Raw genomic sequence first — 9,260 nt, 5'->3', positions numbered from 1 at the left:
TATATATATATATATATATATATATATGTATATACAGTCATGGCCAAAAATATTGGCACCCCTGCATTTCTGTCAGTTAATGGACTACTTTGTGCAGAATTGTTGCAATCACAAATGTTTAGCCATTCTCATGTTTATTTCTTTTGTTTGTATTGGTATGACACAAAAAAAGTGGTGAAAAAAGGCCAAATCTGACACATTCCACATAAAACTCAAAAAATGGACTGGACAAAATTATTGGTACCTTCAAGTAATATTTGGTAGCACAGCCCTTGGAAAAAATAACTGAAATCAATTGTTGTAACCATCAAGGAGTTTCTTACACCTCTCTACAGGAATTTTGAACCACTCTTCTTTCGTCAACTGCTCCAGGTCTCTCAGATTGGAAGGGTTCCTTTTCCCAAATGCTATTTTGAGATCTCTCCATAGGTGCTCTATGGGATCTGGATCTGGTCTCATTGCTAGCCAGTCCACTACTGTCCAGTGCTTTGTCTGAAACGATTTCCGGGTGCTTTTTGACGTATGCATTTGGTCATTGTCCTCCTGTTCCAAAAAGCTGTCATTTTGTTTTGTCTGTCCACAGCACATTCTCACAAAAGGATTTTGTCTTCCTCATGTAAGTTTTGGCAAACTCCAATCTGGCTTTTTTTATGTTTATGTGTCAGCAGTGGGATCCTCCTGGGTCTCCTACCATAGCGTACCCTGTGACTGACGGTCAGCTTGAATGCACATGCAATGGTTTCTATAAGAGAATACACTAAAAAGTCAGTAGGCACGAAGTGTACGAAAAGCTGCTGGACTCAGGTACTAGGCCCCTATAGTGAAGATGTGTTAAATAGTACAGCGCTAATTTTATAGTGAAGATGTGTTAAATAGTACAGCGCTAATAGTGAAGATGTGTTAAATAGTACAGCGTTGTACTATTTAACACATATTCTCAGGAAAATGGCTTTGTTCTGGCTGAGTATTGTCCTTTGTTCCAATCACAGTTCTTTAGTGAAGTCCTACTGATGGTTTCTGCCTATCTATCGTTATCCTAGTTGCCCCCCGTGACTCACCTGAGAAATCTACGATTGGTCCAAAGAGAGCAATAATATCTTTCTCATGACGGTGATTGGATGGCACCGTCTCATGACGGTGATTGGAATCAACACCGGCCGTGACATTCCCAAAGTACCACCTGTCGTACAACTACTTGGCCATATTCTAGCATATCAAATGACCATTGATTTCAGGAAGATGACACTGATTATTCCAATCAATGACCCCCGCAAGACCGACTGTAGTCAACACGGGATCTTAACTCTAAGGCATAAAAGTTGGCTTAAGCATAGCAATGCAAACTCTTTTAATTATGCTGTTCCAGAGAAGATACCATCTTTTTCGACCATCTGTCTCTACATTCTCTCTCTACTGTTCCCACATTTATTATTATTAAATATACAGTGCATTCAGACCCCCTTCACTTTTTTACATTTTGTTATGTTGCAGCCTGATAACTACAGTTGCTTAAATTCTTTTTTTTTTCTCATTAATCTACACTCAGTAGCCCATAATGACAAAGTGAAAACAGAATTTTAGAAATGTCCGTGAATTTATTAAAAAGAAAAAACGATATATTATGCAATACAGGTGTCACTTATCTCTCTGTAGGAAAAGGAAGACCCCAATACAGAGTTCACGAAGAAAAATCTGCTGTATACAATTTACAACCTGTTTATAGCAGCAACTTTGACTATGAACACCATTCTGAGACATGCACTGCTTATCCTCTTAAAGCATCCTGAAGTAGAAGGTAAGTGCCGTGAGAAGATATAAGGTTTTGTAGCACCCCCTGACCCCAAAAAGGCCTGTGGTGGACCCCCAAAGGCAGGGAGGGGTGACATTTCACTCTCAGTGGTGGATCCTGAGCCAGGTTGTGGGATGTGAACAGTAAATTGCCTCTAGTCACTTTAAGGACTTTTCAGATGCTTTATTCAAGTACAGCCATACTGGGAGAGAGGGTATAGAGCTCCAGAGCAAAAATAGACTATAGACTCCCCAATCCCTTCCAGCTTCCACAGTGTAGAAATACTTTAGTTGAGCAGAAGGATGACACTGTGTAGTAGAGCAACAGCTAAATAGGGGATGTGCATGAGATCTTCCCTGGGAGAGACACCAGACTTTTCCTGGGGTAGATGCCATCCCGGACTTTCTGGCACCTCCCGCAGTCATAGAGCTCCTCTGGTTCTCCTTCCCAGATAGTTTCAATCCCCAGCTGGGTCTCTAACCTTGTACATTCTACTGCTAGTCTAAGCCCAGAGGCGGACTGCCCTAGCACATGGCAGTTCCTGAGTATTTATGCACTTTCCCAGCGTGCACCACTGGCCATAAAACTCCTGGTGATTTGACTGGAGAGGTATAGACACTCCTAATGTTTCCCTATTGGCTGCCCCACACTGTGGCAGGGCCACACCCCACTACATTTAGGTGCAATCAATAGCAGAACACCTAGAAATGACCAAATGATACTAGACTAAAAATCAGCCAGACTGATTTACAGTGCTAGCGACACTAGATTTAAAGAGCCACTTCATTTAAGGTGGAAGTAGCTACAGTTTGAAAACATTCAACAGGCGTGTGAGTTTTACACAGAAAACTGTTAAAGGGTCAGTCCACTCCAAAGTGTTTTTGTTTTTTGCAGATGCTGGACCAGTCAACCACATGAGTTTCTTACATCTTTAAGGGACTCTATTGGTGAGATCTCTCTGCTCAGGTCCTAGATCAGCATAGCTGATGTGTCCATTAAAAGGGGTTCCTATTCTGTCTGATGGATTTTTCTAAATGGTATGTTATGGAAAATGCAACAGGAGGGACTGGAACACCTAGGAATATGCAGTATCTAAAACTCTGAGGCGGACAGGAATAGATGTGAGATTTATGTCAGGAAAAGATCAGTGGAGAAGTAACCAAAACAAAAGACATAAGAGACCACAGCAGAACAAATAATATAGTTCATACACGTTATGAAAATATTAAGCAAACTCTAGCATTGTGATATTTAGGGCAGCACCAATACCGATACTAGTATCGGTATCGGTGGTGATGCCGAGTATTTGCGCAAGTAGTCGTACTTGCCCAAATGCTCCAATACTTATCCCGATACCAGAACTTCCAGCCAGAGGGAGATTTACCCTGACTGGCAGTGCCACGAGGCAACATGGAGCCGGCTTCCCGGCCAATCAGGTAACCAGGCTACGGGTAATGACTCATGGCCCGGCTACCTGATTGGCCAGGAAGCCGGCTCCATGCTAATTGTCCATCTTCATGCTGATTGGCTGGGAAGCCTGCTTTCTGGCCAATCGGCATGGAGCCAGTCAAACAGATTGGAGCCGGCTTCCCAGCCAATTGGGAAGCTGGGCCGTGGGTAATGACCCACCTGAAAGGCTTCCTGATTGGTCAGGAAGCCGGCTTTCCGGCCAATCAGCTTGGAGCCAGCAAAACAGCATGGAGTTGGCTTCCTGTCCAATCAGGAAGCTGGGCTGCAGGTAATGATCTACCTCTCGGCTTCCTTTTTGTACAGGAGGCTGGCTCCTTGCTGATTGGCTGGGATGCAGGCTTCCTGGCCAATCAGCATTGAGCCAGCCAAACATCATGGAGCCAGATTCCTGGACAATCAAGAAGCCAGGCAGCGGGTAATGACACGCTGCCCGACTTCCTGATTGTCCAGGAAGCCGGCTCCATGCTACCGGAAGTATCGGTACTCGGTATTGGCAAGTAGCGAAATATAAAAAGCGGTATCGGTGCATCCCTAGTGATATTTACAGCCTAGAGTTGCCTGAAATTTAACCCTTTAATGATACAGGCTAAAACCAAACTTAATACCTTGTTTTGCAACTTTGGCATGTGTATCCAGGGAAATCTTAACCTTTTTTCTGGATAAATTGGGCCTTTATTTGATGGTAAATGTTAATAGATATCGCCTTATTTTTTATACGCGGGGTTAAAGTGACTGTGCTTTGCCCATGCAGCGCTATCCATCAGTCTCACAGTAAATCTAAGCCCCAAAATAAAAATTTTATATAATTTAGCTTACCAGTACTTAGATGAAGAGGTTGAGTTGGTTTTCTGTTTTCAGGCTGAGCAAATTTTTTGCAAGTACAGAAACATACATATTGATCCTTGTAACTTCCTGTGCACAACACAGAATATTCAAGCACTGTTAACAGATTTTCCACCAATCTTCTGTGAACTACAGAACACCTCCCTTTCAAACAGAGATGAGGTAAACAAGAGGTGTAAGTAATCAAACTCTGGAAAGCGGTCTACAGTTACAATGCTGCCCCAACATAGATACAGTGCAGTGACTGGGCATTGGACAGGAGGTGTGGAACTGGCAGCATCACAAGGTTAAAAAAAGCCTGAAAAAGAAAAACTAATGAGTAAGCTGAAATATATTACATACCGGCAACTTATACACACTATTTGTTTACTCTAACAATGCTTCCTTCAGCTGTCAGCTGTGAGAAAGAATGCCTTGAGTATGCTCCAAGCCAACTTGATGGGATGAGAACTGTCTCACCACCCCCATGTGGCAGCTCTGGACTATTCATTAGGCACCAGCGCAGTAACGAGGGAGAAAAGGTATGAGGCTGGTGTTCCTCTATTACCAAAAGTGCTGGGCATTTCTCTTCTAATAGAACATCTCTCCAAAGAACCAATTCTGCTGTTGTGTGCAGTCATTTATAGCGATGTTTATCAATATTATTAATAATCATTATAATCAACATTATCATAATGCAGTAATTATTTTTTGTGGGTTTTTTCCCTTTTTTTTTTCCTTGTGTGTATTTTTTCTACTAGATAAACTTCATGAAGAAATTGATAGGGTAATTGGACAGGACAGAATGGTAAACATGGACGACAAGCTCAATATGCCATATACACAAGCTGTAATCCATGAGGTGCAGAGATTTTGTGACCTTCTTCCCTTCAATATGCCACATATGGTGACAAAAGACACAATGTTTAGAGGCTATCATATCCCCAAGGTAGGAAACATATTTAAAAAAAATGTTTGATGGAAGTCCTTTCATTTCTTCTTCTTACCTCTTGCTTCTTCCTCTTTCCCACCCCTACTCTTCTCTTCCTTTCTTTACTTTCTTATCATTATGCAGATTGCACATTCCATATACAACATACTCATCCTTCAGATTTTATTTCACAATTGTATAAAACAGGTTGCACGTTTCCTCAAATTTATTTGCTTCCTGATCTGACCTTGGAGGTTGTTGATAGCTACTAGGCCTCTCTTTATATCTCCAAATTTGATTTTAACTTTTTATGTTGGTCTTATTCATTTTGTGTGCTGCCTGTGAGATGTGTTTCCATCATACAAACCCAATTTTAAGTACAAATATTAGTGTGTATTGTAGAACATGTAGTGTATCAGCAGTGGTCGTGTGCTGGTCTCCATGCTTTTCACATGTCACAACTGTGCGGCACCAGGCATCCAATCAACTTGCTCTTTGCTTCCCTGGCTGTGGTAAAGCGAACCATTACCCAGATCTTTAAAATAACAATAAACACACCTTTAGAAATGCTTAGTAATGACAATCTACAAACACCTACTTCTAGATAATTGCCGGCTTAGTATTCTTTGCTTATTTCTCTTTTCTTTCCCAGTTTTCTGACAGTGACCATGTTTACTAATGGCAGATTACTAGTTTCCCATTTACTTCATTAAACTCTAGCACACGTGACTAGACATGTGACTGGGACATGTGACAATGCACATCATCCCAGGGGAGGAAAATGCCTTTCCCTGGGATCTCATGAGATTACAGATGAGATTTCCCAGCAATGCTCTGCTGATGTAACCTTCCCAAGATGCAACACTTTGGCACGTGCATCACTTTCCAGAACTAGACCAGGAAGTGAATGAACTGTCTTTGTAAAGTAAATAAAAAACAAGTTTGCTTAACTAATGAATATACGACAATTTTAAATCATGCAGAGTTGAATGCTGATGTGATTTTTAGTAAAAGGGGGTAAAGGTCCGCTTTAATAGTGGCTCAGATCCTCTTGGTTACTTTGGAAACAGGGCTCTCAAGGTACTCATGACCTACGTGGCAGAGCCCACCTCTGAGAGCAACCTGGCCTGGCCTGACCAGTAGTACCCGTGATCTCTCCCCACGTACAGTCTCCTTGTTACTACTGAACTGCTACTGCAGCAGTCCAGCCCACCAAAACCTGACTTCCTGCAGAAACCCCCATGTTAGAGGTTGGGGGAAAGAACAGCCCAGACACAGGGAGCCTTTTTAAACGCTTACTTAAAACGTACTGTTATATTGAGGAGGTTAGTCAGGGTGTAGCCTAGAGCCAATAGAGAGGTATTGCCCAGAGTCCTGCATCCTAAAGGCATGTGAGTAGTCCCATAAGGTAAGTGCTGCTCCTGCACTCCTTTGTTTTCCCCCTAGGGGGAAGCTGAACAGGTGTCCACAGTGAATACATGGTGGCAGGCCTGGTCTTGTGCTGTCCCGTGGACCAACCCTCTGCTTCTTATTATTAATACTCTGCTGCTGCTGACTCTGAACTGGATGGCTCCACTGCCCAAAACTATATAAATGACTCAGCACTGGACACAGGGGCATAGCGTGGGGGGGCCACTTGCCCCTAGGCACCGGCCGGGCCGGATTTTCCACAAGCCGCTCCTGTGGCTGCACGTCCGTCTGCTCGTTTGCCGCTGCCGTCGGCACAGACCACCCCCGGGCCCGGCTACCTCTCTCCTCACCGTGGGAGATCATCTCTTCAGAGCGGGCAGCAGAGCGGAGAATGCTCCGTTCTCTGCTCTGCTCAGTGTAAACAGTGAGAGGGGAGAGCTGCCTTCCCCTCTCAGCTGTCACAGGAGTTCCAGCACAGTGCTGTGCTAGAACTCCTGTATTGGAAGTGGCAGGTTCAATAAAGATAACCTGTCACCTCCAAATGCTATCATGCAGGGGCTTGTTAGCTCCTGAGTGATAGCAATAAAGTTAAGTTAAAAAAAATGACATCAAAACATCCGAATGATATCACATAGGGGCTTGTTAGTTGTTTTTTTTTAAAATAAAGAAAACATAAAAAGTGATAAAAAGGTAAAGAAAATACAAATTAAAAAATTATAAAATAAATACAAATTATAAAAAGATAAGTAAAAAATTATTAAAATAAAAAGGTGATAAAAAAGTTAAAAAAGTAAAAAATGTTAAGATAACAAAATTATAAAAAAGTAAGATAAGATAAATAAAAATGTAGAAAAGTAAAAAATGTATAAAAATAAATAAATTAAAATATCCGGCTGTGGGTGTCAGTCTGAAGGGGGCGCCACTGGCTACCGCTCCCCCCCTCCACTGCTCTACCAGGTCGGCCACACTGAACTGCGGGAAAGCAGTGCCTCTGTTCTCTCAAAGTTTGGAATGTGTGACTGGTGACGTGGTCGCACATTCTAACATTTTTTTATGTACTTTCTGCAGGGCACAGATGTCTACACTCTGCTCTGGACTGCCCACCGTGACCCCACACAGTTCACTACTCCATACAAGTTTAATCCCAATCACTTCCTGGATGAAAATGGCGAATTCAAAAATAATGAGGCCTATATGGCTTTCTCTGTAGGTGGGTCCATCTATAAATAACCAGATGCTGTGATTATTATTGTATGGTGTTCATAACTAAGTCGTAAAGATGCTTCTAATTTTATCATCATTTGAAATGAACAATCTGTTTCTGATATCCTACTTAAATGACTCCAATGGTCAGATTATCTAATTTTGAGCAACATCCTAGTGGATCTGGCTGCCAAACATGCTTCCTAAAAACAGTGAATCTTATAGCTATTCGGTGATGACCTCTCGTATATCACACAGGTAGGATAAAAAATGTACAAGTGAACATAATCAGGTATGCTCATGTACAGTGGCCTAGTAAGGGATGGAGTATACCCAATTTGAACCCTAGAAACTGAAATTAAATATCTTTGCAGGAAAGAGGAGTTGCCCCGGAGAAAATTTGGCCCGGATGGAACTATTTATCTTCCTCGTCACCATCCTGCAGAAATTCACACTGACCTCTAAGATGGAATTAACTGAAGCTGACTTGGCTCCTAAGTTGAAAGGGTTCCTAAATATCCCCGAACAGTTTGAGCTGTCATTTATCCCTCGCTAGATCTACTGGACTATTTCACCTGGATATAGTAGCTCAGTCATTGTCAGAAACATCTTTATTAAATGATAATACAACTTTTCCCTTTACTAGTTATATGAATTATTGTTAATTTTCTCTCTTTTTAAATAAGAACTCTGAATTATTTTTAGCATTGGATAGTGTGGGGAAGGGTTTGAACCTGTTTGAGGTTTTCATTGCTGTCTGTGTCCTTGATGCGGAGATTCCTCCTTGCAACCATTGCTGGTGGCCATCAAGGTATTACTGTGAGTTTAAAGTGAAACTATAGGCAAAATTTAAAAATAAAATCATACATGCTGCAGTCTGTCACTAATATTAACACAGCAGTTTTTGTTTTGTTTTTGGAACCCCCTCCTTCCATAATATGTTTGCATTATGCATTGAACCTTCAGTAGATCAGTTATTTTTTCACTTCCTGTAATAGGGTAGTCTTGGGTGGCCATGTTTTAAATGGACTTTAAGCGTGTGAAAAAAATAAATTAAAGCTCATGTATAGCTAACACAGTTTTGCAAAATACCCTTTAAACAACATTTTGAAGAAAGATAGGGTAACACAGTGAGCCAACATATAAAATCTACATTGTCAAGTTAGGAAACAATGGGCATATACAATTACCATTGTACGACCATGTATATACCTAGATATACCATGTTAACAAGACCTTAAGAAGTGAAAGAAAAGGGATAACCCTATGTAAGGTTGCTTACACTTGCTATGGGTCATTGGGAGTGGGGAGTCCTCAGGAAGGTGCAATGAATTATGAACACATACAATGTGGAGAAAGAGTGGGGGAAAGGGGTTTCAGGGTGTATGCGTATCAGTATCTTTACTCTATATTTGGGAGGAGGGATGTTGCAGAAAGAATGGAGAAAACACAAAAAAAGTGGCGGAGACAAAGGATAGGGAAAAATGTAAATAAGGAGGGAGAAATGGTTAAGGGAAGAGGGGTGCAGGGTGGTCAACACAATTACATGACAGGTAGAGTTTAGGTTATCAGTTTTCTGGAGGTAGATAAGTAGTAGTAGATAATTAGTGACAACTTAAATCCTGTCCACTATGT

The 9,260-nt window shown here is 41.6% G+C and overlaps 1 pseudogene; it reads left to right on the top strand.

The window, feature by feature from the left end:
- Window positions 1-8,277, top strand: part of LOC108797792 — a 22,827-nt pseudogene extending 14,550 nt beyond the window's left edge.
- Window positions 8,278-9,260: the final 983 nt, after the last annotated feature.

This window comes from Nanorana parkeri, unplaced genomic scaffold (genome assembly GCF_000935625.1).
Source record: "Nanorana parkeri isolate BGI_ZX_2015 unplaced genomic scaffold, ASM93562v1 scaffold1337, whole genome shotgun sequence".
In the NCBI taxonomy this organism is placed as follows: domain Eukaryota; kingdom Metazoa; phylum Chordata; class Amphibia; order Anura; family Dicroglossidae; genus Nanorana; species Nanorana parkeri.
The sequence above is the reverse complement of the archived record's forward strand: the minus strand, read 5'-3'. Positions and strand labels throughout refer to the sequence as shown.